Source organism: Pseudonaja textilis, chromosome 2 (genome assembly GCF_049901715.1).
Source record: "Pseudonaja textilis isolate UNSWEBS1 chromosome 2, rPseTex1.2, whole genome shotgun sequence".
Lineage (NCBI taxonomy): Eukaryota > Metazoa > Chordata > Lepidosauria > Squamata > Elapidae > Pseudonaja > Pseudonaja textilis.
The window spans coordinates 56031437-56058201 of NC_141991.1; positions in this window are offsets into that span (position 1 = coordinate 56031437).

Sequence of the window (26765 nt, forward strand, 5' to 3'; positions counted from 1 at the left end):
ATGCTTTCAGAATGACAGTAGAGGAAAGTGATTTGGGGGCTATACCAAAGTGTTTCAACTCAAAAGTTGTTATAACCCAGATGTAACCCAGCTGTTTGAAGAGAAATCTTTCTCAAGCCCCAGGCATATTGCTATTCTGTCATATAGGAGGGAGGAGATTATACAGATCCAGTTGGAAGAAGCCAGAAAGATGCATCAACTGACAGAGGTATGTTGCAGCCTCCAAGGCAATCCCCTCATTTTCCAGAGGGAATTTTGCCCCCTGCAGAGAGTATCCCTCCAGGGTGGGAATTTTATCCAGGCCAGGGGTGGATTCAATGCCAATGGCAGCCAGCACCAACACAGCCCTGGTCTGAAGGGGGGGTTGCCCAGACAACAGACAGCAGCCACCTCCCCTTCACCCGATCAGGGAACCAGGCCACACCCATCCTCCTCCTGGCAACCACAAATGCAGCCCCAACTGGCCATGAGGCCACAGGGACTCCTATTCCAGAGAGGCACCACCCAGTCAGGATTCAAGGGGCCTATCCAGCCTATGTATGCCACCCGGCCGGTTCCTTTCATTCCAGTACAACCTGCAGGGCCCTGGCATGTGCCATCTCCCCAACTATGACCCAGGCTGGACCAAATACCCTTTAAGGCCATATTCGATGACCACCATGAACATTTCAATTACTTCCTCACTTGAATCTGATCCCATATAGAACAATTTGAAGATCAATACACCACAAAGCGCAATTTGGTTATGGCCATAACAAATGGGATGAATGAAGGGGATGCTTCAGACTGGGTGGCCCAACTACACAATGAACAAGCCACCAAATTACATGATGTAAATGAATTTATTCAATTATTAAGACTCAGATTTGAAAATCCAGGCAGGGTAGCAGAGAATGAAGAGAAGTTAATGGAAATGAGGCAAGTCAAGCGACCCTTGTCAGAATTTATTTGGGACTTTAGAAGGGTTGCAAGCCACCTCATGGATTGGCCTGAAAGAATGGCTTTATTTTAAAAATGCCATTGATACAGAAGTAAAGAAGGTCTGTGAAATTAGGGGAATCCCAGAGACCTTACAATCGTGGTATACTGCTCCCTCAGCTTAGATTGCAGCATCAACCCACACAGGAGACCCCTTCCAGCAGCCCCACCTAAGAGAATTGTGGCTAGGAGACCACAAACCAGACCAGCTGAAACTGCTTATACCCGACCCACCGGGGTGCTGAATTGTTACTGATGTGGCCAAGCTGGCCAGAAAGCAGCAGACTGTCTTGTCCCTGCTCCTGTATCACAAGCATCGCAGTCAAAGTCTAATCCAGCTGTTAGAGGTTGGAAGAATCAAGGAAGACCTCCGGGCAGGGGCAGGTTCACCAAACACAGCTGGGAAAGCCCCCTCTGTGCAAATGGGAGCAACGCACCACCAGACTGACACCACGTCCCCAAGAACCCAACCTGCGAAGATGACCCAATGGTGAGTGATCCCATCATACATTTTACAGTCAAGTTAGTGGTACCAAACATGGGGGAGGCCAGGGAGTTAGAAGCTGTCATTGATACTGGGTGTTCTAGATGTCTTATCAGACTTCCCATTGTTGAACAATTGGGCATAAAGACTAACCCACTAAATGCCCAATCAGATTTGAGCAACTGGATGGAACTTTAATTGGGGGGGTAGCCACCCAAATGACAGAATTGATCAAGATGGAATTAGGGCCTCATCGCGAACTCATACACTTCATAGTGGCCCCCAAGATTTCAGAATCTATCATACTCGGACTTGCTTGGCTAGACAAATTGGCCCTGACAATCAAACGGAAGGATGGATTCAGAAAAGTCCTCATTGGACCGGGCCCATTGCCCCATCTTTTGCCCACTACAAAGCCACCAGTCAACTTGAACCCAGAGCCTGAGCCAGCATCCATAGCATCCCACCCTCTCCCAGATAACCCCCAGGTACCCAACCAATACAGAGACTTGGCTGAAGCATTCAGTGAAAAAGAGCGTAATGTTTTACCTCCCCATCAAGCCACTGATTGTGCCATAGAATTAGAGCCTGGGGTGAAATTACCAAAACCAAAGATGTATTCCATGACGCCTGCTGAAATGATTGAATTAAGGAAATACATCGACACCAATTTGGAACAAGGTTTTATTGAGCCTGCCAAATCAAGGTTAGCTGCCCCTGTGTTGTTCAAGGAGAAGAAAGATGGCGGGTTGAGATTGTGTGTTGACTTTAGAGGCATGAATGCGGTATGTGTCAAAAACATGTCTCCTCTTCCTCTTATGAAGGACTTATTGAACCACCTGTCGAAGGGAAAGGTATTCCCCAAGCTAGATCTCAGGGAAGCTTACTACTGGGTCCGCATCAAAGAGGGAGATGAGTGGAAAACTGCTTTTAACTGCCCTCTGGGTAGCTTCCAATTCAAAGTCATGCCTTTTGGACTTCAGGGGGCTCTTGCAGTGTTTATGCAGCTGATCAATGAGGCGCTACTCCCGCACCTTTACCAGGGGGGTCCTTGTGTACCTGAGTGACATCCTTATCTTCAGCAAAACCATGGAAGAACATGTTCAATTAGTCCAACAAGTTCTAGAAAAACTTCTAGCCACCAAATTATATGTGAAACTCTCAAAATGCAAATTCTACAAAGAGTCGTTGGACTACTTAGGCAACCGAATATCCAACCTGGGGATTGAAATGGACCCCAGGAAGGTGAAAGCAGTGCTTGACTGGCAACCCCCCTGAACCCGAAAACAACTTCAAAGTTTCTTGGGGTTTGCCAATTTCTATAGATAATTCATTCCGTCTTTTACTGAAGTTACCCTCCATTGACGGAGCTATTAAAAACGGGCCCGTCACCCACCAAACCGAAGCCAAGTCAACCCCTGGCTTGGACTATGGACTGTCAGAAAGCTTTCGAGACCTTAAAATGCCTCTTCGCAGCTGAGCCCATCCTCCAGCACCCAGACACAACCAAGCCTTTTATTGTCCAAACGGATGCAAGTGATGTAGAGGTGGCAGCTGTTTTGCTGCAAAAAGACTCTCAAGGCCGACTGATGCTTTACGCTTATGTGTCCAAAAAGCTGACAGACACAGAGCGAAGGTGGACAGTCTGGGAGAAAGAAGCATTCGCCATACGATGAGCTTTGTTGACTTGCAGGCATTTTCTAGAAGGGGCACCAGAGGCCTTTGAGGTATGGACTAATCATAAGAACCTTGAGGCTCTAAAGACCCTTAGAAGATTATCACCCAAACAAGTCCACTGGACTTAATATTTCAAGCAATTCAACTTCAATATTAAATATTTCCCTGGAGGGAAAAACATACTGGCGGATGCTCTGTCCAGAAAACCTCAGTTTGACAGCCGCAGAGAGGAAATAGTACAAGCCTTAATTTCAGAAGCTCAATCGGCAGGCCAAGTGACCACTTGAGCCCAAGCCAACTGCAACCCCAAACGCCTGGAAGATAAGCTGACTGCAGAATTGAAAATGGCCTATTGACCAATCCTTGGTTCCTGGACCATCAAACTGAGTTGACAATGAATGATGGACTAGCTTGGAAAGAGACTAAACTTTATGTACTCACAACCCCTGTATCTGGTTTTTTTTTTTCTTTCCTTTTAGGAGGAGGAGTTTTCAAGATGGGACGCATGTCAGCTTTGAAATTCAGCTGCCACATTTAATTGGAAAGGGGGTGGAGGAGTTGAAAAGTTCAAGGTTATTCTGTATGTTGTAATAAGAAATTCTAGTTGCAGCTAATTGGTTCTCGTGATTTATGAAGTGTAGAAGTGGGAGGAGAGAAGGGAGGAGGGCAGGTGTATTCTGTGTAACGCGCGAAAATAATTCAGTTTGGGAAATTGCCTTAGACATACCAGATCTGTTTCTAAATAAATCATTTCGAGAGAAAATGCCTTGGAGTGATTGATATCATGGATACTTCCTGGATGCCTTAAAATCTGAATTTGTGAGTCTCTGATCATGTGTCTCTGAAAATATGCATGATGTTTGCTTTTCCCATCCCATAAAAAGCTATGTCACCCTTTCTGCAAATCATGACCTTCTATCAACAATGTTTTTTTATTTTCCAAATTGTTCCAGTCTTTAATCCATAACACAGCTGCTGCCTGGTAATACATTTCCCAGTCAGGAAGTCCAAAGCCACCCCTTTCTCCTTGTCCTGTAATAGTTTCATTTTTATCTTAGCTTTTTTCCCCGACCAGACAAATTTAGTTATTATTTTATCTAATTCTCTGAAGAATTTTTTATCCAATTTTATTGATACAGTTTGGAAAAGATATAGTATTTTTGGTAATGTTGATATTTTGACTGCTGCAATTTTCCCCAATAGTGATAACTGTAATTTGCCCCACATTTCCAATTCTTTTTAATTTGTATTATTAATTTATCATAATTATCTTTTTTAATTGAAGAGCATCTTGATGTTAGCCAGATGCCTAAATATTTTACCTTTTTCACTCTTTGTATTCCCAATTTTCCTTCTAATTCCTTTTTTTTTTTTGTGCTTTAAATTTTTGGTCAATATCTTTGTTTTGTTTTTTTTATTTAAGTCCTGCAACACTGCCGAATTCCTCTATTTCCTTTATTAATTTTACTCCAGTACCCTCTGGATCTTCCAGGAAAAATATTGTAACATCAGCAAAGGCCTGTACCTGTTTTGCCCTTCCTTATGTTAGCCAATATGGGTAGGAGCTTGCTATTAACAGCTGGTTTATCAGTGCTACTAGGCATTCATACAGTGCTGTGAATTGCTTTAGCCAATAGGTGTAGATCATGTTTGGGCCAGATGCTGTTTAGGTTTTCATGTTCTTGATCCCCCTGTTGACAATGACAGGTTCCTAGGTTAAGAGATTGCTGTGGTTTGTTCTACAGACCTACAGCCATTTGCACTGGTGCTATTTTTCTCTCTGTGTATGTGTGTGTGCGTGCGCGCGTGCTCACGTGCGCATGTGTGCACATGCACGCACGCGCACGCACACACACACACACACCTGTATATCATCAGAATTCTTTGTCCAGATCCCAGGAACAACTTCAGAACTCTCTGTCCAGATAAGTGTAGTGCTAAGAACAGTTAAAAGACTGCACAAAAGCTTCAAAAGCTTCAAAGAAATGCTTTGATCAAATCACCCAACTGAAGCTGATTTGTGGATTGAACTGGGACCTACTCTGTAGAAAATCAGACAAGTGGTTTTGAAGTACTTGGTAACCCCTTGAAGCACATTCTAAGTTCTATGGCTTTTCTAAAACTTTTTGACTTGTTGTAAATACTGTATAATACTGCAGTGCCCAGTTAAATAGATGGAAAATGCTAAGGCAGCATTGAATGGTGTGATAAGCTTTCTGAAGTGGGTTGCTTTAGGTCTGCCACACAACTGAGAGTTCAGAAAATTGTAAAGAAGCTTAGGACTTTGGGGTAAAACTGCATCACTAGGAAAGGTTTAAGTTTCCTGATAGTGTATGAATGTGTACCAGGTGAACGCTTCAGGTAATGAGCTTTTTTTTTTTTTTTCATTTTTCCAAAACTTAGAGATGAGAGGTTAAAGCTACAAATGTCACTCTCTTTTTTTTGGACATATGGATTTTTCTAAGCAAAGCCACCATCAGTTTTACAATTTTCTTAGTATAATAAAAGTTACCTCTAGAAATGATAACAATTACAGGTGTTAGCTATATTTTACAGCTTGGTGACTTCCCATTCAGGAATCTTCATAGGATATTATATTTATTTATGTATTCATTTAATTTATATGCCACCTATCTCACTGATACAATAGAGACACAATAAAGATGGTGGCTATGATGAAAATCCAATTTCTTTATGTGCATCAAATGAACTGTGCTCTTAGCAATAGCACTTATATTGCTCCACAGTGCTTTTATAGACTTTTACAGTCAGCATATTTCCTGCAACAATCTGGATCCTCATTTTACTGATCTCGGGAGGATGGAAGGCCGAGTCAAAAGTGAGAATCAAACTGCTGGCACTACCATGGCTATTGATGTTTTACCATACCCTGTGGCAGTGGTGGTATGATACTGATTCAGACCGGTTCACCCAAACTGGTAGTTAAAAAAAAAAAAAGCCTCTGAGGATCATCTTAGAGGAGGGGAAAAAGCCTCAAATCAGCTGAGAAGATAAAAAAGAGAAAAGCGCAGGATCATCCCTCCCATCTGCCCCCATGCTTTTCTCTTCTTTTCTCTCTCAGCTGATTGGCACTGCAGGTCTCAGCTGGTGTGGGGAAAGCTGCACATGGGTGTTAGACAAAACACAACCACCAAACCACACCCACCAAACCAGTGGTAAAACAATTTGAATCCCGACACAGCCCTGTGAACACTTTTGTTCCCGTTTATTTACTTTTCAGTAAACATAACATTAGAATTAAGATTCAGATTAAAGTTAAAGCACTGGTTTTTAGATTCACCACAGTCATCAGGGAATCATGTGGCTCTTCCACAAAACACTGGAAACCAGGAAAAAACACCAAAAGCCAGCAAAAAAAAATAATCACAAATTGTGGTCATATGACCACAAGATGATCCAATTGCCAAGTGCCCAAAATTTGATCAGCTGACTGTTGGATCTGGATGTGTGTGTGTATTGGGACATATGTACCTTTTGGGGGGTCCATTGTAACATTGAAACATTATTAACAACAGGTTGTCAAGCAAGGACTACTTGTAGTAGCAACTAACATGATATTCTAAATTATTCTATGCCTGTTAATTTTTCTGGAGGTTTTCTGTAGAATTAGTTTTGCTTGTAGCATGCACCTTCACATCCCATGTTCACAAATAGAAAAAAAATAAACTAGAAACTTTTTAAAAAGATCAAGAAAATCTGAATAAATGAGATCAAATAAATATGTGTACATAATCAGAAGTGATCCTTATATTTTTAGGCTTTTTAAAAAATAATTTTGTGTATTGATTAAAATTTCAGTTTCCTCCTCACATCCTAATTATTTCTGCAGGAGAATAATAAATCGTCTTTTCAATTTGTGGCTTAGTTTTCTATTGATGGTATCTTTTGGGGCTGTCAAGCTGTGAAATAGCACACAATGGATCGCTTTGTTGGCAACATTTTCCTTTCCAAACAAGAATGAAAAAAGGCTCCTGTTATGTTGGCACATGCAAGAAGGGAGAATAATGTGCGCCAAGCATTCTAGTAAGAATTGGCAATTGTCACAACCATTTTCACAAATTATTTCTCTTCTATAATATGTCCATATTATCGGTTCTATACTGATAACAATCTACAATGGCAACACCGGGGCATTTCCATGCAACTGGATTATATAAAACTACTGCCACGTAAAAATTTAAAGCATTAATACACAATTTAAGTAAGAATTTAAGAACTGCCTTAATCAATCTGACCAACCATTCTGAATTCAACAAGGTGTGATATATACATCTCAGAAGTTTAGTAGTGTCTGTTTATTTTGTATGGTATGCTATCTTTCAAATGAGTGTGTAAGTATGTGTGTGTGTACACATCCATATATACATTAACCAATGTTGCTGGAAATTAATGATCAGACAAACATAATTCCATAATTTTGTAATTCACATGAAGACAAGGGAAGGGAAGGAGGAAATGCATGCATATTTGTAAGTTTCTGCTATTATAGCTGCTATAATAAAAGACTAGGGATGTCAAACTCGCAGCCCATAGGCTGGATGCATCATGCGCTTGGTCACGCCCACCCCCAGTTTAGCGGAAGGGGAAAAGGTCATGATATGTCACGTGATGACAACATGACACCGCAAGTTTTACACCCCTGTTCTAGACCTACAGTATATGACACAAGTTTCTTAATCTGATCTACCTTTTTGGATAGATTCTTCTCACTGCAACATCCAGTTTTTTCTCCAGTCTGACTTCCTTTAGATAATTTTCTTAAAAGTTCCAGAAGTAGAGGATGGTGGTTTGTCTCTGTGAGACAAGTATGTCAAAATCCTAACTATCATCGGAAAGTCAATTTCTTAGGTGGGGGAGGCTAGGAATCTGTTTAACAATGTCTACATTTAAAAACATTTCAACCAGGCAGCAAAGCAATCCTTATCTGTTTTTATTTTGCTTTATACATGAAGCTGTTACATGTCCATTTATTTATATCTAAAAAGTCATGAAGCAGCATAATGTGAAGTATGTATGAGTTAAATTCAGAAGTTACATCAGATTAACAGATTAACAGAGTTGGAAGGGACCCTGCAGGTCATCTAGTCCAACCCCCCACCCAAGTAGGAGACCCTTCACCATTTTTGAACAGATGGCAGTCCAATCTCTCTTGAAAGTCTCCAGTGATGAAGCTCCCACAACTTCTGAAGGCAAGCTGTTCCATTGGTTGATTATTCTCACTGTCAGAAAATTTCTCCTTATTTCTAAGTTGAATCTCTCCTTGATCAGTTTCCATCCATTATTCCTTGCCTGGCCTTCAGGTGCTTTGGAAAATAGCTTGACCCCCTCCACCCTGTGGCAGTCTCTCAAATATTGGAACACTGCTATCATGACTCTCCTGGTCCTTCTCTTCACTAGCCCGTTCCCTTCAGTCTCCTAATCATCTTGGTTGTTCTTCTCTGCACTCTTTCTAAAGTCTCAACATCTTTTTTTATAGTGTGGTGACCAAAACTAGATTCTAGATGTGGTCATACTAAGAATGAGAGAATAACAGAGTTGTAAGGGACCTTGGAGGTCTTCCAGTCCAATCCCATGCTCAAGCAGTAGACTTTATACCATTTCTGACAAATGGTTGTCCAATCTTTTCTTCCAAAGCTTCCAGTGATGGAGCACCTACAGCTTCTGATGGCAAATTGTCCCACCGGTTAATTGTTCTAATTGTGAGGAAGGTTAAAAAGGATCCTAAACCAAAATCCTGGATATTGGAAAATATTGTATCAGTTCCTCTCTCTAACCATACTTAAGGATCCACACAGCTTCTACTCATTAGGAGAAACCAGGGAGGGGGGAAGCTGGATGACATCTATCTGCAATCAATTTCAAATTGTTAAATGTTTCAAGTGCATGGTAAATACCATGGGAAAACACAACCCAACCAATAATTGTAAAACCCGAGTAGCAGGTCCTCAGCATAATTGGCTGATGAGATGGTTCTAAATTAGCTATTTCTATTCTAATGAAATATCTGGTGTTTGCTACTTAAACACAAAATTAAAGTTTTTTAAGTGGAGATATTTTAAATAACAAAACAAGTCTCCACACTGCCATCTATTGGGGATGTCATGATAGTGAAACATATAATTTCACTAACAAGTCTCAGGTGAAGCATTTACTGTATTTGCATAAAATGTTTAGAGAATTTAAATATATAGAGTATGTACATAATACACATGCTGGATATTGTTTCAAATACTAATGTTAGTAGTAATTATTTAAATGCAAGTTAAAATGTGTGTATTATGAAGGAATTGAAGTCAATAGCTTATGACACTGTTGGAACATTTTTGGAATTGTAGTATTGAAGGTAAGTACAATTATGAGAAATTAATGAATATTCTGATTTGTAAAAATTGTATGTATGTATGTATGTACAGCATATATGTATGTATCTCTATCTGTGGCATTCAGCTTTGTTCGGGTATTTTCCCACGTCATTGTAGTTGTGCTTTTAAAGTTGTAGCAACGTTTCGGCAGAATCTCATCTGCCATCATCAGGCTTCTGTATCTCTATCTATCGACATCACTAGGTCCCTCAGCTAAGAAACAGAGATGAGCACCAACTCCTAGAGACAGATATAACTGGATAGGGGACAATGAGAAAAATGAGAGCCATTTTCCTCATTGTATTATATAATCTAACATTCAGTACAAATTATTGCACAGCGTACCATTTGCACACATGTGTACGTAAACATAATTCCCAACCACTACATTTCCAATCTTACCATAAGATGCCTTATACATTTATATACTGCATAATTAAAAATGTAACAGATCATCAAACATCTTTATCTTACCTGCTTGCTCTGGAACCATTCACTAAACACCCCATTTATTTTCATACATGCTGTAAATCTATTGCAAGCTGCTCATCTCACATCCAACCAACTTAAACTTCATATTTATGCAAAATATTCTATAATTTAATTCTATTCATTTTATCATTATTATAAATTCTTAACAAGCATTACATTTTCTCCTTTCCTATATGTTGTACTATCACAACTCCACACTTGTTAAGGCCCTCTTTAACATAATTAAATTTAACGTAATTAGATAAAAATGTAACTGGCTGACCAACTGCACTCAGTGTGTAGTCCTTAATAAAACTACATCTACAGGAAGAGAAGTATGCAGTGGGGTAACCCAAGCCTCCGTTTTAGGCCCAGTACTCTTCAGCATCTTCATAAACAATTTAAACGAGGGAAGAGAAGGGAAAGAGAAGAGAACTCAACAAATTTGCAGACAATGCATAGTTGGAGTCATAGCCTAACCTTAGAAGATAATGATCCAGACTTACACTTAGACAAGAAAAAAACAAATACATAGATATAGAATAGGGAGTACCTGCCTCAAACAACAATAACTGTGAGAGGGATCTAGTGTCCTCATGAACTGTTCCTTAATATGAGCCAGCAGTGTGCTGCAGCTCCAAGAAAGCAAATGCATGATGTAGTCCCAACAACAGAGCGATAGAATCAAGATCACGTGAAGTGCTAGTGCCATTTTATACTGCACTGATAAGGCCACACTTGGAATACTTCATCCAGTTTTGGTCAATATGATACAAAAAAGATGAGAAGAGCAATAAAAATAATTAGTAGACTGGAGGCTAAAGATATTATGAACAGTTGTAGGAACTAGGTATGTTTAGTTAATAAAGAAAAGGGCTAGGGTGAGATGATAGGCATTTTCCAATATTTGAGGGACTGTCACAGACAAGACGGGGTCAGCATCCAAAGGACCTGAGGGCAGGATGGAAACTTCCATATCATTTTTTCAATCAATATTAATAATATCAAAAATGTTTCTCATTATTTTTTAGAATGGGTTAGAAAATTAATCTACAGGTAGTTCTTGACTTATGACCACAGGTTGAGACAAAAATTATGGACATATATCATTGTGATCATTAAGCGAGATGCCCACCAAATATCAGCAATCCCTTCTGCATTTGTTATTTTGGAGTATGTGGTGCCTCAGGAGGTCCTGGATTGTTGAGTGAATGGTCATAAGTTGAGAACTACCTGTAATTTTTTATATGAAACTCCTCTTTTCTGTTCTTGCAGAAGCTGTATTTTCACTTTGTTTAATTTATTTTGTTACTTGTCTTCCATGTCCATTTTTCAAAAGATCTATTACTTGTACCAAGAAATTATGTTCTCTCCCATATTCAGCATCTTTCATCATCCCTTTGGTAATTCCTTAGTCTTTCATGATAAACAATCAAATCAATCATAATTTTAGATTCGGATTGATTCCTTTGTTACAGTTACATATGAATAGACACATATCTAAACCATGAATTCAAGGTGACATTGAACGGGATGATATTTAACAGTCTCCTTTCTGATTCATCATTACAGGGTCTCTGAATGGTCTAATCACCATTTCTTTGTTCTCATTCCCACACGCTCATTTTGTCCCCTAAAAAATTCATTTCCATCTTAATAACATACTTGTAAAGGATTGAGCAGATATGGTAATAAATCCCCACCTGCTGCTTTTGGTCCTGTCTCTGATTATATGAGATTTGAGTGCACAAACAACGTTTTATGAACTTGATTTTAATCAGGAATTATCATATCTTACTTCCTCACTTTGAAGATCTAATAGGTAATGTTATGGTTTTTAGCTGAAAAGGGAAAGTGAGAAAGAATGGAGGAAGAAGGAGAAAAGAAGAACAGGAAACAACTGAATGTGCTAAAGGGATTTCTTAGATTATCATTTACATGTTGATTTACATTAGTTCATTTTCTTGGATTTTGTAAGATTCATCTTCAGTTGTTTTTTGTTTTAGTGGCAGAGAAATGTTTCTGCCTAAAAAGATGGAGTTTCATGAAACTTAAAAATACAGGGTTAAATGTATTTAGGAGAGAAAGAAATTTCACATTTGAAAAAAGCAGATAACATATTCATAAAGCATGTATGTGTATATGCATGTGTGTTTACTTGCAGTATTTTTACATTATTAATGCATTAATTGAAATATGAAGTTTTCATTTGGAAGTTATGTAAAGTACAGCATCACTCATTAAACTCTTGCCTTCCTGCTGTCACGGCACGATCATCCTGGAAAAGTCAACTTGTATGCAAATATTTTGTTTGGTACAATTATATGTCAAGCATGGTTCTTAACAGCTGTAAAAACAGATCACATCTCCTCTGTTTTGTCTTGAAATCAGTTCAGTGAAAATAGTAAGAGCTAAAATAGAAGGACCAAAATGACTAACAACATGCTGGTGCTTAATATCCCCACACCTTTGTTGCAGGGCTTTTTATACACAACCATTTCTTTTCATTCTACACTTGAATGCTCACTTTATTATCTAGAAAATGGGTTTCTCAGCAGGAAAGCAATGGCAACAGAAAGGGTGTTTGGCGCAGCCAGTTCATGTTGTTAGAGCCAAGTATCTAGGTAGAAAAGGACTGGATTCCTTTAAAAAAAATAAGTTCATTAATTGTTTGACCTTTTTGACTTCCGGAAAGATAAAAGTATTTCTGTTAACCAAACAGGAAAGATGGACCACCAAAGTTGTTGTCATACCAATTTATCAAGGGGAATTCACTGTATAAATGGGAACCGCCGTGCTCTTGTTGAGCTAAATGAGACTGTGTAATCGAAGCTACAGAAGTAATAAAAAAGAGTCATTAATATTCCCTAAACACTGTATGCAAATTGCTATGCATGCAGCTTTGTGTGCCGAACTTCAGTACAGAGAGTACTGATTGTCCAACATGTACAGTTTCCACTATATTCCCATGCAAAGCAGTTTTATCATTCTCATTGAGTCTTACCTGAAAGGGAAATAATTGATTGTAATATATTTGTATATTGATGTTACAGCACGCATGAATTTGTGCATCAGAGATCTTCACTACAACAGGTTCATATTTGTTATTGTGTATATCATTCACACTTATCTATCACCAACTGATGTCATGGCAATATGTCCAACCAAAATACTTTTTTATAACAGGACAAAAAAATAAGCATAAATACAATTCATAAAATCATTATAAACAAATATGAAAATAACAATAAACTATACAATGCTATTTAAAAAGGAAGCTAAAGAGTGTGGTTTAATATCGTTTCTGGACTCGAAAGAATAGCAACCATTCATATCTCTTGAAGGGTGTGTGACATAGGCAAAGGATATCCTTGGCTGTTTTATAAATGAGCTATAAATGGTGCCCTCAGACGAGATTTTTTTTTCTATCTTAAGAACCACATATACTGAAACCATTGAGTTAAGCTCAGTAAGCAATTATCAACTTGTGTAAGTTTTTCAATATTGGATAATACTCATTCTATTTCTGTGTTCCACAGATGTATTAAATCTTTAATCTAGAACTACTAAAAATGAAGTAGGAAACTTCTCACACCTATTCATAAAGCCATTCAGATGGTCTGGGTCATTCTGCAGGTGTTCCTATTAATAGTACAGATTAATCACTTCAATTTTCTTAATTGATCACTTGAGAACAATGGTGTTCCATGCAAACCTGTTTATCCAAATAAAATCCCAAATTAAGCATGTGAACTATTATATTCATGAAGCCATATATTACATACAGTGGGGTAACTTAATGTTTGTCATATGGGAGCCAATTTGTGGTAGTGGTTAAGGCACCAGGCTAGAAACCAGCAGACTGTGAGTACTATTCCTATCTTAGATTTGAAGTTATCTGGGTAACTTTGTGCAGTCACTCTCTTGATCCTAGGAAGGAGACAAGATATACTCAGGGTAAGATCAAGGCAATTTTGAAAGAGGTTAGCCAACTGGTAAAATCACAGAGGGGTATGGAGATTAAGGATAAGACTCAGCTCTGAAAAAAAGGCAAGGGCCTCTATTTGAAGCTGTAGAGACTGCTCAGTAAAGGCTCACAGTAATAGCTATGAAGTTAAAGAGCTACACTAGAAGAACATAAGCCAAGAACATAAGTGCCCTATTCTCCAAAGACCATCAAAAGTATATTCTCAACTGCAGTGAAACCATAAAATAACAGAAGAGGCACCAAAAAGTGGTGAAGAGGCACTAGAAACTGAACAGTACTGGAAGAACATATAGGAGGAAAAGAAGATCCATAATACCAGTATAAAGTTACTGCAGAACCTCAGAGAAGACCCCAACAACTTGCCAGAGCAGGAACCAATTACCATCACTAGAGCAGACGTCCAATAGTGAGTCAAGAACATGAGGAACTGGACAGCACGTGGCCCAGACATCTACTCAGCCCAGCCTCAAGAAACTAAGAGCAATGCATGAATGCCTGAGCCATCCAGGGTCACTTTGGTTTTTAGATAGGTTGCATATAAATTTAATAATAAAATAAAATGCCCAGCAGCTCAGATGAGCCAACTAGCAGCAGGCTCCCACTCAGACTGGCTAACACAAGGAAGATTAGTGCTTATCATTAAGGACCCCAAGAAGGAAACCTGGCTATTCAACTACAATATATGCATTTATGACACATCGCTCATAATTTCATGCTCCTGACAACAAAAGCCTCCATTGTGAAATAGATTAAAATCTGGTCAGCTTCACTCAGGAGCACCATCCAGCGGGAGGCTTCTAGCAAACTAATTGAAGTCAGAAAGGTGCGTTTGTTGATATGAATTAATAATATACAAGTACCTTTGGTTAGAAACAGATTTTGCTGGGATTTTTTTTTTTTTTTTGCAGATTAATATATATGATGCATCAGAATGTCAGGTTGGTAAGAAATAGTGTCAAATAGTGTCCTATTCCTAAACCACTAGAAATCATTTTTTCTAGTCAATTTTTATTCTCGTCTTTACATTTTAAAAATGTCTTTACAGTTATAAACGCTAACTTTTTCTTTTGAATTTTCTTAGCATGCAAAATTATTCAATTGCATACTTAGAAGAATAATCATTATGGGACTATAAATTAAATCTATAGCACAGGCCATCAGTATAAATATACATTTTACAGAAAATTCTGCAGAGTAAAACAAAGGTAAACTGTTTGCTTAACAACAGACAGAACTGATGTCCTAAAACAGCATAGTCATGTGATGTGTAACTTAACCCCAGAATTGTTGGTCCTGACCGTTGGTAGTAAGTGAGGAGTATCTGTAATTGGTTTTATTAGGTGACTGTACTAATTTTATTTTTAATTCTCACTATGTGTGATGGTTGTCTCAATTCTACTAAATTTATTTTCTCCCTATATTAAGTCCTTTTAAAATCTGTAGGTCTTTATAAAAGGGATTTTTGTGTAAAACCTTCCCCATATATTACATGGTTATCTCTTGTGTTTTAAGAATGTAACAAAGTTGTTGACATCTGTATTTCTAGGTTTTGTGCAGGATAATCCCAAGCAGTTCCATTTCAATTTTACTAGAACTGGATTCAAGAGAGAATATTTGATTGAAAGGCTTATACATCATCTGGACTGACATGGGAGTATCAAAAAATTCTATTCAGCTGAAGACAGTCCTTATTGGGGGCCTCTTTGAAGAATTTGCAACAATAAAATTAATATCATATTGATAAATGATCTGACGAATATTTCCTGTTGCAATGCCATTATATAAATTAACATAAAAACTAACCACTTTTTTAGGATTGCATCTTTCTTTCCCCTTCCATGTTGATTCAATCAATTCTTTTGTTATTCATATAACTATAGGAGTTTAAAAAAATAAGGCATGCGTTACAGGATATTATGCATACATATAAACTCACTGTTTATTAAGGTATATGAAGAGGACGAGAGGTGGTATTCAGCAGTTTCTGAGCGGTTCTGGAGAACCGGTAGCGGATATTTTGAGTAGTTCAGAGAATCGATAAACTGCCATGCCCACCAAACCACGCCCACAGAACTAGTAGTAAAAAAAATTGAATCCCACCACTGAAGGGGACAGATAAATAGAGAGTCAAGTCATCCTCACATGTTCCTCAGAAGAATCATGCTCCCAACAACTCATCTAAGGTCCACTTTGCAGATTATCAGGAATCCCATCCTGTTGTGGAGAAAGGTATATAAAGCAAATCATGTTACTGAAATTCATTCTTTAACCCTAGGATTTAAATGGGGAATGGTGGTATAATCTCTATTGAAGTTACATAGGCCCTACATAGTGGACAAGACATGAAATTATCTCAGGGGATCAATAGTAGCTTTAAATCTTCCTATGCCTTTAGTTGAAAGGGTAAAGAGAGATAATAGGTTTCTCATAACTAAAGCCATGTATGATGAAGTAGATGTTGGATTTAATGCATTAGTTAATAAGAAATATGATTGCTTGCTATAATAGTAAAAGTGGCACTCTAAGAGGAATGCATTAACTTATATTAGTGCCCTATTGAGCATTGGCTAATAAAACCTATAAAAGCTAATACGGAAGAAAGCATAGATCTATAGAAAGAATATATGTGTTAAAAAGAAAGCTGGAGAAATGAACCAGAATTTAGAATTAAATGTTGCATAATTGCTAAATGATTGGAATAATACACTTTCTAAGAAAGAAATCTTCATGTTACTTCAGGAACATGGAAGATGCTACAAATCAGCTGACAGAGTGGCTATTTCAAGCTCACTAACTTCCCTCTTGACAATGTGGTAGAGATATTCAGGTAGATTGGCATTGTATGCATTTGCACACCATTGATTTTGAGGTCGGATTTAAACACATGATAAATCTTATTTTTATTCTAGAACAATACAGATTCATAAGCAATTCTACCTGGGTGTTTCTCAGTGCATTGTTTTAACAATCTCGTTTAATCAGATATATTTTTCTACCACACCACGGAAACTTCAATTGCTGTGTATGCATTTAGCTAAGCATTTGGGGTAGCAGCAAACATATGCAGGAAACAACCTAAGCAATTTGCTTATCATTGATTTCAAACAGTGACAGAAATTGAGGAAGAAGAGCTTCACTGGCTTTTTTGCCTCCTTTGACTAAATTAATTCAGAATATACCCAAATATAACTGTATCTTTCTATGGGAGGTTATAACTCTTCATCTCCCTAAGCCAGCCTTTGTAAATCCTCTACCATAGCTTCACCAGAATTCGTAGCTGCTTTGCCAGATCTAAAGCTCTGTATTGTCCAAGACAATACCAGAAAATGCTTGTTAAAAATAACTTGCTCACTGATTTCCTGAAGTCCCAGAGAGATTGTCGTTCTCTTCAGGCATTTGCCTGATTTTGAAAGTAGTAAAAATGCTGGTAAGCCTTGACTGCTGAAGCTGGGCTACTTGGGAATAATTGTTGAATGAATAGTGTTTCTCCAAGCAACCTGGCACTTCACTGCATTCTCTATCTGTTGCTTGTTAATGCGACAATAATGACATTTTAATAGACTGGTTCAGAAGCAGAAGTAGAGGGACATGATTTTGCCTTTCTTCCAGGGTGACAATTCAATTGGATTCAGATGCTTTTGATGTCACAATCTGCTCCTCCTCTTGTGACATTTCAGATGAAGGAAACCTGACATCCATGAACAAACCAGTTTCTTCTTGCAACATGGTTGAATTGAAGACAATTGGAATATTCTGTTTCTTTTGTGATTTCTACTCATATTAATATTCCACTCTTTGTTTTGGAGATGGAGGAAATGAATAAACCTATTGCCATCATGATGCCAAGATCAAAGAGTGTTTAAAATGAACCTTAGAACATGATCTGAGTTTGGGAGATGCTTCTGAAGCAGAAGTGAGCAAGAGATGACAGCACTTTCACCTGGAAAACAATTCCAAAGATACCTCTCTGTGTATTTCAATAATAAATTTGTCTCCCAAACTCTGCATCACTTTATAAATTGTTGGGATTATACAAACACAATTCCTTAATTGCACTGTTCGCCCACTACTTATCTGTGATATTAGAATTCTATTTGATTGCTATATTTTTAAGTAATAGTAATAACAATGTAGAATAACATGATGTCTCTTGCAAGTAACAGCTTCAATTATTTTTAACCTCCATTAGATTAACACAAAACTGCATGAGGTAACAGACCAGGATGTTTAATTTAAGAGCAAGTTCAGAAGCCAATCTGTTTGGAGTTGTTGCAAAACATTCTACTTCCGCCTAGTTTTTCTCATTTGTTTTCACCCTGTATTTGTTGATGTTTTTAATGGAGACCATTCTTTCCAGATGAATTAAAGATTTAAAAAAAGTCTTTGTTGAAAGAGATTTCTAAGAGTTTGAAAGAACAAAATGCTTAAACAATGCACTTTTAAAAGAGAGAGGAACTGGCTAGTTTCTTTAGAGGGGAAGAAAGAGGAAAACGTAGAAGTCTATTCGGTTGCCAAAGGAGTTAAGAGACATTAAGACTTCCCAGAAAACAGCAAATCCTGCCAAAGAGCTAAAAACCGTAGACCACCAAATGAATAAGTGGTTTCAACATAGGAGAAGTAGTAGCCTATACAACACATAAAATCTCAAAGAAACAGAATTCTGAAGAAGAGCAGGGCTCCCATCAATGTTCCTAGCAACCCAGGACTCTTTCTCACCTATTCATTGCACAGCTGGCAACAGACTCTCCTGTAGAGGCCAACAACTCATTTGAGATGCTACGTAAGTTATGCCTGTACCACCTTTTTTCTAAGTACAATTTTGGGAGGCTCCAATGATCAAAATTTTGTCATGGATCTACTGCAAAAAATTATGCTCAAAATTATTACAACAAAGCAATCATTTCCCCTCTCCTCATACTTTAAAGGAGCAAGGCCTATTTTGCCGTGGAGTAGCAAATCCTAGACAAACAGGTAACATTGCACAACCCAGAATTTTTTTGTGGAAAAGAAACAATGAAAAATTCTTACCAGTAGGCAAAATTTGAAAGTGGCTTATAGTGAGTGAGAGGAAAGACCTCCATCCCACATTTGCCATCCACGCCACTCACTAACCTTAACCATTCCTGAAAACAATCCAAACAAAAGACGGTTTAAGCATTTCTGCCAATTTTGACATCTAGACTGAAACTGAATAAGGATGTATTTTGCTAGGAAATTAGTAAATACCAAAAACTAATAACTCAATTAATACTAAAGAAAATCCCCTCAATATATGGACATTATTCACACATGCTGCGGGATTCCCCCAATGCTAAATCTACCACCCAAGGGCAACATCTGAACTCACAAAAGGACAAGGATTATAAAACCTACAGAATGAGAAATTGCATTTCCTCCTTACCAGACCCAGCAAAGTTCCCATTGCAGACTTCCTAGAACAATAGATAAATCTTCCAATAAAAGTAATCAACCGTTCCTTTTGTTATGTGGTCACTTTCAATGGATAATCAATCTGTTTTTGCTGATGAATAAACTCCACCTCCATTTCAAGCAATTGCCCTGTGGGCATTGAAACCTGGTTAGAAACAGACTAACAAGTCTAACAAGTGTAAGTAATATCCCTCCCAAGGTAATCCCAAAGATACTTTTTCAGGAGGCAACTGGACTTTCCTGTTTTTTCCTTTGAAGACGTTTCGCTTCTCATCCAAGAAGCTTCTCCAGCTCTGACTGAGTGGCGGGGAATGGAAGGATTTATACTGCTTGCAGACAGCTGGTCATTTGCATTCTTTTTGCAATTGAACACACCATCCAGCCAGAGCTGAAAAAGCTTCTTGGATGAGAAGCGAAACGTCTTCAAAGAAAAACCAGAAAGTCCAGCTGCCTTTTTGAAAAAGTACCTTTGGGAAAACCATGACCTGGATAATCTCCATAGACAGTAACCACAGAGAGAGAGAGAGAGTAACCCACATTTGAACCCGTATTCATATGTAGCAAAATCTCAATTTACATAATTGTTCCTGGTCTCAAAGGTCTGCTTTCCATGGCTTTGGCTATTTTCTTTAAGTTTAATTGATGCATTTTGTTATGAAGGGTCTTCTCACAAATGTCTTTATAAAACATATACAGAAATATAATTTTGTAATTAAATTATCTTACATGGTATTAAAGCTTTTTGTTTTGATTTGTCAGACAGCTTGACAAAGAAGCTGTGAAGACCATTTTGATTCAGCAGCGCTCTATTTTATAACAATAACAAATGTTCAGACAGAACCAACAGAGAATCGCACATTCTCAAACAAAGCTCTCTCTCTCTCTCTCTTTCTCTCTCTGTAACTACCGTCTATGGAGATTCTCAGTCATCCAGGTTATGGTTGTCCCAAAGATGCTTTTTCAAAAAGGCAACTGGATTTTCTGGGTTTCCTTTAAACGTATTTTGCTTCTCATCCAAGAAGCTTCTTCAGCTCCTGCTGGTGTGGTCATTTGCAAAAAAGAATGCAAACGACCAGTTGTCTGTAAGAAGTATAAATCCTTCCATTCCCCATCATCCAGCCCGAGCTGAAAAAGCTTATTGAATGAGAAGTGAAATATCATTAAAGAAAAAAACAAGAAAGTCCAGTTGCCTCTTGAAAAAGCACCTTTGGGTGTGTAGCTACCATTAATGACAGTCTCACAGATCAGAAGTGAGGGAGTAATGTTCAACAGTTTTCTGCTGGTTTCCTAAGTATTTTTCATTGTTGAATAATCTCCTATTATCTCCTTTATTTGTCCAAGCAAGAGCCCAATCTATTCCTTTTTAAATTACCTTGATATTAGAGCTCCATTCAAGATCAGTCCCCTTCTTCAAAAGTGGAACTCCCTCTCTGATGTTAAAAGGATGTTCCTTCCATGACCATTGAGACAATGTCTCAGAAGCTGAACAATGGCAGCATTACATTCTTTTTAATTGTTTAGTTAGTACCTGCATTTCGGAAGAATCTCCAACTGCATAAATAACTCACATAAAAATGTGGGCACATATTAGTATTACTACCAATAAAAAGAAGGAAATGTAATCAAAGATTCCTGGTGGATGAAATTTAATCTACAGGACAATTTTAGGAGTATATGTTTAGTACACTTTGTTTTAGAATGTTAACAGGCTCCTAGAGTATTAGACTATAAGCAGCTTATAGATTAAATTAAAATTGTGCTTTCGCTTGTGAAGTATCTTCAAACATTGGAAAGGCAAAAGATTTACACAATTGTAGAAGTGCATGGCTTGTTGGAGAACGTATCTATATTATTAGTTAATACAGCAAAAGAAGCTTCTGTGTATGTGCCTTCATTAACCATGAAATGACATATCCTCTCCCAATGCAAAACTTGTGAGTCTTAAATTAACTCTGTATTTAGCAAGATGGTCATGAATGTAATTTAGGGATAGACGCTTTTAGGTGTCCTGAGCTGATGTATACATTTCTAAGTAAAATGTTGTGGGGGAGAGGTTTCATTTATTAGTTTGCTTACTACCAAAACATCAAAGATTTTGTCAACACCTGGGGTGTCAAACTCACATTGTCACAGTGACATCATGTGACATATTGGAACTTTTTCCCCCTTCGTTAAACCAGGCATGGGCATGGCCAGTGCATGACACATCTGGCTCATAGGCCAAGAGTTTGACAGCCCTGGTCAGCGCTATCTAACAAAAGAGATCCAAAAGCTAACCTCTGCTTCAGTTCATCACAGACAACTGCTTTTATTATGTGATTAAAATAAGGCAGGTCAGTTTAGTGTAGTGGTTAAAACCCAGGGGACTGGGAATTCTAGTCTTGCTTTAGATGCAGCCACATGGATGACCTGGGCCAGCCATTCTCTATGAGCCCTAGCAAGCAGACAAGGGTAAATCATTTCTGACATCTTACTAAGAAAACTACAAGGGTCCAGACAGTCACCAAGATTCAACAAGACTTGAAGGTAGGACAAAAAAAGAAAAAAGAATAGAAATGTTATGAAGTTCTTTGATAACTTTACTTCAAAGCTTGTTTATTGAATGTTGTATATGTAATTCTCACTTATTGATTCCTATTGATGACAAGAACTGTACAAGAGTTAAAGAGAAATGAACACCCTCCACCATCCAGGACGCCTCACTCACCCTTGCCAAAATTTTCAAGGCCTTCCAAAACACTAGCAGGTGGGGGATGTCTCACATGAGGAAGCTCATTCCTGAGGACAAGCATTGCATCCTAGAAGGTTTGCTTCAGTGTCCTGATAGGTACCATTGCTTAATTGAGGAAACCTGGAGCACATTAACTCTGCTAGATCAAACTGAGTGGGCAGATAATATGGGAGATAGGTGGTCCATCAAGTAACCAGTCCCTCTGCCCTTTAATCTGAAGTGCAACGTAGAGAATAATAAAAATGTTTTATCTTGCAGCAAAGATGAACAACTTCTTCATAGTAAGAGGATGTACATAACATATATTTATTTTATTTTTATGTATTTATTTATTTTGTCAAGCGATTATTAGATAACAGGTATAAGTATAAACATAGTATGAATATATGAAATGGATACGAATAAGAAAAAAAAGAAGCAATAGGACAGGGATGGCAGGCATGTTGGTGCACTTATGCACGCCCCCTATATTAAGAATAGAGGCAATAATATAGATTAGACAAGACCCCTAACTCATGTAGGCAGAGCTACATTCCTTTCCTTCACCCCTCAGATTTAGTGGGCAACTTGTATTTTAAGAATCATGCCAAGTCTGCTGTAGAATTGCAGAAAATGCTGCTGTTCACTTTCAGTAATTACAGTTGAAGGATGACTCTAAGGATTATAAAAATGAATTTGCAAGTTGTCTGTTTTACAGGGTTATTGTAACAAATTTCTGAGCAATGATAGAAATAGAACATTATTGCTGTAATCTTCATCATCGTTTTTCCTTGTCATTTCATCTGCTTCTGCATGACCTAGAGACTCATCAAATCCTTCCTTTTTATGTTTGCTTAGATGCATTGAGTAATCAGCTTCACTAAACTGAGATACAAGCATGCTTAAAAATAGGAATAAAATGTTAAAACATTTTCCTTTGTGCTTTCAAATCGGCACTCATGACGACTTAGTGTCCATTTTAAAGGGCTTTCTTCTTTTTTATTTCTTGAACATTAGATCTTTTAAATGGTGGTATTCACATTAATTTATTAATTATAGGAATCGGGGGCTTTTACTGGCTGGTATGACATATAGTCTTTGACTTCATTTAACAATTATTCTGTTATAATATGTTAACATTTTTTTTTTACAACCCATCTTTTAAGTTACAATTGCCATGCCCACACCACAATCATCTGATCACATTTCGGGCACTTGACAACTGAGTCACATTTATGATTGATTGCAGCATTCCATAGTCACGTGACCCTGATTTGCTACTTTCATTTTTCAGTTTCTAACAAAAACCACCCTTTCAGAAAAATTGACTTGCTTAACAACTGTGGTGACTTGCTTTACAACTACCACAAAAATAGTTGTAAGATCAAGACTGGTTATGTGGTACCTTGACTTATGAACCCCACAACTTATGACTGAAAGTCTGGTCTCATTGGTTCTATTTCCTAGTTTTAAAATAAGCTTCAAAATAAACTGAAACCAAAATTAGAAGCCAGCCACATTCACCAAAGTTGTACATACGTATTTATGTTTACTTGTACATTATATATTACATATTTACTATAGAAGGTCAAAAGAGCATACATGATTGTCCCTTTTCATTTACACCATAACTCATGACAAAAGCTGAGCAAAGAGTGAGTGAGTGGCTCAGGATTACATAGCCATCCTTGCGACTCAGGGGTTTTAAACTGTGATCTGATAGTTGACAACATATCACAACAACTCCTCCATACAAATACCAGCCGAACCCATATCCCTCTGAACTGTGGGCTTTAGAGTAAAAGAAAGTATGGGGTAATGCTACAGCTACCCTATTGATATTTATTAATATCATGAGATATGCATGCACACATACATGTATATGAATATGTAAATGAATATATACATACATACATACATACATACATACATACATACATACAGTATATCTGTATAACATATTTAGCTGAAAATAAGACCCAGTCTTATTTTCTTTTGGACTTGAAGTTGGTGCAATGAGGTAAGCGGGTGCAGGGCACATGGGGCACCTCCACCCCCACACCCCCATCCAAGCTTGATTTTGACACCTGCACCTCACCCCACCTCATACAGCCAGACATGGACGTGGCATAACTAGGACTTATTTGGGGGATAAGGCTTATATTGGGCACATGCATAAAAATCAAGCTAGGGCTTATTTATTTTCAGGGAAACATGATACATATATATGTGATATATGTGTGTGTGTGTGTGTGTGTGCGTGTGTGCGTGTGTGCGTGTGTGTATGTATATGTGTACACACACACACATATACAGTATATTGCAAATCTTTCTTATTTGATCTCTTATTGATATTTCTTAAACCTCTTACTAAAGTGTTTCTTTTAGCTTTCTACCTCTGCTCCACTTTTATGCTCAACATAATTCTAAAGTTAATGTTTGATATTCTTTTCTAAATCTTCCTTTCTGTTTATTTGAGAAGACCTAGTTCATTTTTTCTCCTGTTTATAGTTCCTGGCCATCTTAAATGATCAAAGTCTCTTTTTTTTCCAGCCTTCTACACTTTGCTCCATTTGTATTCCACAGAATAATCCTAGAGTTAATGTTTGATAGCTTCCTTTCTTCTGCTGTATATCATTTTCAAGTCAGTTTTTCAGAAATATACTGTATCAAAGTAAATTTTAAAAAGAATTTATGCAAATGGTTTCATTGATCGTGAACAAATGTTCAATTACAGTAACATAATTCAATTATTATTTCGCCATTTTCCAAGTTATTGAGAGATATCAAAACTCACCCTCTATTTTGCTTCATTGTCCAACATTCTTGGTTTTTTTTAAAAAAAATCTGCAGTATAAGAACTAGATTTACTTTTCAAAATAACATCTGAGTAAAAATATAGTTAGCAAAATAAATACAATCCCAAAACAGTGGTTGCATTTAAATCTATATATCTAATCAAGAGGGACTTTTTCAAGGCCTTAAAATGAAATTTTCGACCTAAAAGGCCAAAGATAGATTTCTGACACAGAAACAACTGAAAGTTTGCACCTCTCAAAATGAAAAGGAATGAAAAGAAAATAAATACAGAAATTCTAACAAAAGGGAAATCCACTGCATCCATTTCTTTGATTGGAGTAGGCATCATGTTTGCAGAAATGTCAAATGTTCCTGCAAATTATATTCTTTTCTGACCTAAGGTAAAAGAGTTTAAACATTGCTGCTTTTTCACTAGCGACATCGTTCTCCCACTGTATATATGTGGACTCCATCTGTTGCAGGTTAAGCTGCCTCTTATCCAACTGTTACTCTGGCTGCAGCTTTTCCCTCTTCTCCCAAAGTCATTCCCACATGCCGTTTACAAGCGGTTTACAAACTTTTAGTTTACATGAGGCTACTAGATCATGACTTCAAGATGCTGGCTGGATTTTTATTCCTAATGGTCATCCAGATTTTTGCAGGCTAAAGTTAATAGCCACATGGTTAAGAACACTTGAAGAAGAATTTGTGCTCCATCATCAGGGAAAGTAGGAAGCAGAGTCATGGTAAAAACAACATTTAGAAAGGAAGCTCCCTGTACTTTTTGTATAAATTGGCCTCAATGAAGTACTCAGAAAGCAGCACGATTCAAGTCAACTCTAACAGAGATCTCATTCTTTGAGGAAAGCAGATCAAGTTAGGATTGGAATAGACTTGGTTGCAAGCTTTACGGAGCTGCAAATGTCTGTTCAGGAATGCTAGGCACACACGCTCATGCAAACAGAAAGAGAGTACAGCACTCTTGCTTTTAGGAGAAGAATGGGCTGGATTTTTTTAAAGTGGAGGGGTGTGACAAGTGAGAAAGCAAAGAAAACGGACTCTTAAAAACACCCTTTTTTAAGAAAAAAAAGTGAGGAGCTATCTTAAAAAATAAAAGGGGTAAAGGGCAAGGATAAGTTCCCTTCAGCAGAAGGAGGACTCCTAAACTATTTATGTTTGGCTAGATGGACTCACACTGCGGGAATGTCAAGCTAGCTAACTTTCCCCCTTAAAAATAAGTGAAAAGAAATAATTTCCCTACAAAGAGATTTCAGCGAGTCCTTGTGCTGGGAGCCTGAACTTTCCCACAGCAATGAAGTGCATGTTGTTTTGTTCTACATTAAACTAGGTTTACGCAGACCCAAGACCAAATCCTGCCAAAGCATTTGTCCTGGGCTTCTTGATACAGTGCAAATTAAACATTCTTCACAGCTGTAGTTGACAATAAGCAGTCTCAAAGAGCTTTGAACACAAAGGAGGAAAAAAATTGCCTTATTTATTCACTTACTGAGCATGCTCCAGTAGCTGAGCATATCATGTGATTTCTAGTTTCCAAGGCAATCACTGTGATGCTAAGTACACACCGTCCTACAGTAAAGTACTTTAAAGCTTGATGGGAATTTTGGTAAAAATATCAACAAACCTTATATAATATTACCATGCATTTAAAAAAGTTTAAAGCTTTGGCTGAACACAGTGCTGGCTCTCTGCGGTTAAAGATGAAAACTATTCCTTAGTTTTACATCAGGAGCAAAGGAATTCTTATAATGTAAATGAGAGTGGCATTGTGTAAATAAATACAAATAGCTTGTAGTCTTGAGTTATTGGTTGATTTTAGGAGTCTTT